The 6,000-nt window shown below is 35.4% G+C and overlaps 1 pseudogene; it reads left to right on the forward strand.

Annotated features, from left to right (window-relative positions):
* Nucleotides 1-3,160: 3,160 nt before the first annotated feature.
* On the forward strand, nt 3,161-3,644 carry LOC709043 (large ribosomal subunit protein uL23 pseudogene; annotated as a pseudogene).
* The last annotated feature ends 2,356 nt before the right edge of the window (nt 3,645-6,000 follow it).

The raw sequence follows: 6,000 nt of genomic DNA on the forward strand, positions 1-6,000 counted from the left end.
ACCTCTGAATACTATAATTATATTGAAATTTCCTGAAAGTAACAAATACATAGAAAGAAAAAAGTTCCCGAACACATAGAGTGTGTGACTATCTTAATTCTGAAGACTGGCTTTGAATTCTGTCAATCCTTCCAAAATTAGGGAAATACAGAACCCTAATGTTAAACTGAGATAATTTATAGGACTATATTAAGCAAATCAAAGTACTTCAAAACAGAACTCCAAAGCTGTTAATGTTGTTTGCCCAACACATTCCCTACAGGAAGGACTTCGCAAAAATATATTCATTATGGAATGTAGTTTCTGTTTAAATAAGCAAAGTTAAAAGGAACTAAGCAATTGGCCAGGTTCAAAACTTACAGCTTCTATTGAGTCTTAGTGTGGCAAAAATCCAAAGGAAGGAGACAAGGGCGTGGCATTTATCCAAGAACCATTTGCTGTGGAAAGGTGGCTTGTTGTAAGTTTATCTTCTAAACTTAATCAGCTCATCACAAATATTGCTTCTTCTTATCATTTTTTCTGGTATATTAGACATTTTTTAGAAAGATAAAATATCAACTATATTAAAAACAATTTTAGAGGATAAAATTGAATTGTGTATATTTTTAATCAAATTATTATTTTTAAAATTTTATATTCAGAGGCTACAGGCACATGTTTATTATATGGGTCTATCACATCATGGTGGGCAGGTCTCTAGTGTAACCCACATCCAAATAGTGAACTTTGTACTTGGCAGGTAATTTTTCAACTCTTAACCCCCTCCTATCCTTTTCCCTTTGAAGTTCCCAATGTATATTATTTCCATCTTTATGTCCATAGGTATCCTTTGTTTAGCTCTGATATGTAAGTGAGAACATGTAGTATTTGATTTTCTGTTTGGGAGTTATTTTACTCAGAATAGAATAGTGGCCTGCTGCTGCATTTATTTTACTGCAGAGGACATTATTTTATTCCTTTTTATGACTGCATAATATTTCATGGTATATACATACCACATTTTTTTTATCCAATCAACCACTAATGGACACTTAGATTGGTTTCATGACATTGCTATTGTGAACAGTGCTGTGATAAACATAAGAGTACATTTATCTTTTTTTAATGTAATTATTTCTTTTGTTTGGGTAGATATCCAGTAATGGGATTGCTGGGTTGAATGGTAGTTCTATTTTTAGATATTTGAAAAATCTCAATACAATTTTCCATAGAGGTTGTAATTTGCAATCCCAGGAGTGTAAAAAAGTTCTATTCTATCTAAGTCCATGCCAACATCTGTTGTTTTTGACTTTTTAATGATAGCCATTCCGAATAGTGTTAGAATGTATCTCATCATGGTTTTAATTTGCATCTCTCTGATGATTATTTATGTTGAGTATTTTTTCATGTGTCTGTTGCCCACAGTATGTCTTCTTTTGAAAAATATCTGTTCATGTCCTTTGCCTAGTTTTTAATTGAGTTGTTTGTTTTCTTTATGTTGAGCTGTTTGAGTTCCTCATAGAATCTTAATACTAGACTTTTGCTAGAGGCATAATTTGCAAATACTTTCTTCCATTCTGTAGGTTATTTGCTTATACTATTGATTATTTCTTTTGCTCTCCAGAAGCTTTTTAGTTTAAAACCCTTTTTTTGTTTTGATTTGTTGCATTTGCTTTTGGGGTCTTTGTCATAAATTATTTGCTTAGGCCAATCCAGAAGAGTCTTTCCTAGGTTTTCTTCTAGGACTTTTATAGTTTCAGGGTCTTACAGTTAAGTCTTTATCCATCCTGGGTTAATTTTAATGAGGAAATGCTTTTGTGTAGGATGAGAGATGAGGGTGTCCAATTTCATTCTTCTGCATATGGCTAGCTAATTTTCCCAGCACCATTTACTGAATAGGGTGTCCTCTTCCCATTGTCTATTTTTGTTGATTTTTGTCAAAGATCTGTTGATTTAGGGTATGCAGCTTTATTTCCGGGTCCTCTATTCTGTTTCATTGTTCTGTATGTCTAGTTTTGTTATGAGTATAATGCTGTTTTATTTACTATAGCCTTGTATTATAATTTGAGGTCAGGTAATTAGATGCCTCTGGATTTGTTCTAATTGCTGAGGATTGTTTTGGCTTTGAGCTGTAGAACTGTTTTTTCTAATTCTATGAAACATTACATTGGTAATTTTATAGAAATTGCATTGAATCTGTAGATGGCTTTGTGCTTTATGGTCACTTTAACAATATTGAGTCTTGCAATCTGTGAGCATGGTGTGTTTTTGTATTTGTTCATGTCATCTACAATTTCTTTTATAAGTGTTTTGTAGTTCTCCTTGTAGAGATATTTCACTTCCTTGGTTAAATGTATGTCGAGGTATTTTATATTTTTAGAGGCTGTTATAAATGGGATTGAGTTCTTAGTTTGATTCTCAGCTTAAATGTAACTGGTGTTTACAAATGTTTCAGATTTTTGTATGTTGATTTTGCGTCCTGAAATTTTACTGAAATCGTTTATTAAGTCTAGGAGTCTTCGGAGAAGTCTTTAGTGTTTTCTAAGTATACAATTATATCATCAGCAAAAAAAGGTAAATTGAGTCCCTCTTTTACAATTTGGATGCCTTTTATTAAGAAAAATTATTTTTATTATTTTTCATATTTCCTCATTCTGTAAATGTGAAAATCTATTTTAAGTAGTCAATATATTAATAAAAATAAGTTTCATGCACTAAAATATTTTATTCTAACCGATTTTCATGTTGTTTTACATAATCACATTTGTTTGCTTCATATTAGTTCATCACATGTTATAAAATGTAGCTATAAAAAACAGTTATGAAAGATAGACATTTCCTCACTTTTAGACAGTTAAAATGGTATCATTTGTTTTACTAGTTTTGGCATAGTAAATAATATGGTCTGAATATTTGTACCCCTCCCCAAATTTGATGGAAATCCAATCACTAATGTAATGGTACCAGGAAGCAGAACCTTTGGGAAGTATTTAGGTCATGAAGTCAGAGCTCTCATAAATGAAATTACTGCCCTTGTAAAAGATATCCCAGAATGAACCATCTATTTATGAGATGGGCCCTTACTGGGCACTGAATCTGCCAGTGCTTTGATTTTGGGGAACCCTAGAATGGTGAAACATAAGAGTGGCTTATAAGATACCCAATCCAGCCTTTTCACGAGATGGCGCCGAAATTGAAGAAGGAAGCTCTTGCCCCTTCTAAAGCCGAAGCCAAAGCGAAGGCTTTAAAGGCCAAGAAGGCAATGTTCAAAGGTGTCCACAGCCACACAAAAAAAGGAGATCCTCACGTCACCCACCTTCCAGCGGCCCAAGACACTGCGACTCCGGAGGCAGCCCAAATATCCTCGGAAGAGCGCCCCCTCCCGGAGAAACAAGCTTGACCACTATGCTATCCTCAACTTGCCGCTGATCACTGAGTCTGCAGTGAAGATAGAAGACAACAGCACACTTGTGTTCATTGTGGATGTTAAAGCCAACAAGCACCAGATCAAACAGGCTGTGAGGAAGCTCTGTGACATTGATGTGGCCAAGGTCAACACCCTGATTCGGCCTGATGGAGAGAAGAACGCATATGTTCAACTGGCTCCTGATTACCATGCTTTGGATGTTGCCAACAAAATTGGGATCATCTAAACTGAGTCCAGCTGCCTAATTCTAAATACATACATACATATATATATATATATATATATATATATATATATATATATATATATATCTTTTCACCATTAAAAAAAATGATACTCAGTCCATGACATTTTCTTATAACTGCCTAAACAAACTATGAACAAACAACAACAAAAAAAATCAGTATTGAAAAAGGGAGGTGGTGCTGTAACAAATACCTAAAATGTGAAAAGTCTTTGGAACTGGGTAATGTGTAGAGACTGGATGAGTTTTGAAGTGCAGTTTAGAAAAAGCTTATGTTGCTATGAACAGACTGTTAAGAGTGATACTAGTGAGGGCTCAGATAGAAAGCCTCAATTTTCAGAGAATACCTAAGTAATCCCGAACAGAATGTTATTATAAACATGAAGGATAAAGGCCATTATGATGAAGTCTCAGACAAAAATGAGAAATGTGTTATTAGAAACATAAATAAGAAAAGGAAATTCTTATTATAATGTGGCAAAGAACTTAGCTATATTCTGTTTGTGTCCTAGTGTTCTGTGGAAGGTAGAACTTGTGAGTAATGAAATTAGATATTTAGCTGAAGCTATTTCTTAGTAAAGTCTTGAAAGTGAAGCTTGACTTCTCTTGAGTGCTTAAAGTAAAATGCTAAAAGAATATAATGCTTAAATGTTACATTTTTAATCCAAAGGGAAGCAGAGCTTAGCATTTTGGAAAGCTCTCAATTTATCCACATAAGAAAACTATGAGAAATCTTTTTCAAAAGACAACAAGGATGTTTCCAAGCTACTATTTAATAAGGTGAATTCTGTGAATTTTCCATGTCAACAGAAGCCGGGTGCTATTCATAAATACGACAGAAGAATGAGCCCAAAAGCATTTTGGAGATTATTAGAGCTGACCTTTGCATCACAGGCCCAGAGTACAAGGGCCTAGGGGATAGAATAATTTCAATGCTTTGCTCCTGACATTCCAGGGCAGCACTCTTCAGTCACACCAAGTGTGGCTCCAGTGGGCCGAGGTGTGGAGAGGGCTTTGGTGGCTGTCCTTTCAGAGGGCACAGATGGTAAATCTCTGCAGCATACATGCAGTGCCATCTCTGATGACACACAGAGTATATTAGCAGTGGGACCATGGCTATCTACATCTATATTTTGAAAGATGGAGGCTGCCACAGCCTTGGGTGCATTAGCTAGACAGAGGCACCTCGATGTCAGGACAGAGTTCCAACTAATGGAGTGCCTAGTGTTATGAAGATTCCAAGATCCTGTTTTTCTTTCACAGCACCAAACATATATTTTAAAAAATTATCTACTGTCGAGGCAGCAGCGAGGAAAAATGCTTATTGTTCTACAGTGTGATGTAAAGCAGTGATGAGAGCTGCCTACATTCTCTCTGGTACAGTCAGCACCTGTTGAAGTCCTATTGATTTTAATTCAAACCTCCCCAAGGTGGTGAGGCAGTGCCCCCTCATGCCTTCTCTGTCCCTCTGTCAATAATTTGAAATGTCAACCGTTAGGAAGGATAAGAGTTTGCAACTTTCATTATGAACCCTCAGGAAAAACTATACCTAACACAGTATATCCGTGTGTGTGTGTGTGTGTGTGCGCGCGCGTGCGCCTACATGGCTGCATAAAACCTATGTAAGTATTTGTACGTACATAACACAAACTTTCAGCTCTTATTCTCATTTGCAGTTCACTGTATCAAGAAACAGTTACAGACTATGGAGCTGTGACAACAAGTGACTAGAATTCACTGTGAACCAATCTCAAAAGAACGCCATTAAAATGGGCTGTTTGAAGTTAGGTTGCATTTATTATTTAGAAGACTTAGTCCTCCGTAACTAACAACCATTATGCAAAGTCCCAAGAAAGAAATGCAAGAGGGAAGGCCAGAAAAATGCCTATATTCTTTATTACTTTAGTGGGCTTTGTCTACAAAATTCAGTTTAGTTTTCTACTGGACTAAGTTAGACTATCGAGAAATAGGAGAGATCTGCTTATTTGGTTACAGGTAGATCCACATCCTGAATTAAAGGCAGTCTTGGTGTTTTGCCTTTAGGCCATCATTCCAGTCTTGACTCTTTAACTCTAATTTTCCTGTTCATATTGAAGAAATGACGGTTCCCCTGTAGTATTAAAACTGACATCATTATTAAAGCATGAACCATAAGAGATATTCTGAGAGTTTTTTCTTTTAAAGAAATGAAAGTGTGAAATTACTGTAGTTATATTATTCCATTAATATCAGTGTTAGAAAAGCATTGAGCAGGCTAGTGAGAACATAGATTTAAAAGAGAAGATCATTTCTTAATGTTAAAAAGAAGAGGCCAGGTCTTAATAATACATCCAAAATCAATAATTGAAAT

The sequence above is a fragment of the Macaca mulatta genome, chromosome 7 (assembly GCF_049350105.2).
Source record: "Macaca mulatta isolate MMU2019108-1 chromosome 7, T2T-MMU8v2.0, whole genome shotgun sequence".
Lineage (NCBI taxonomy): Eukaryota > Metazoa > Chordata > Mammalia > Primates > Cercopithecidae > Macaca > Macaca mulatta.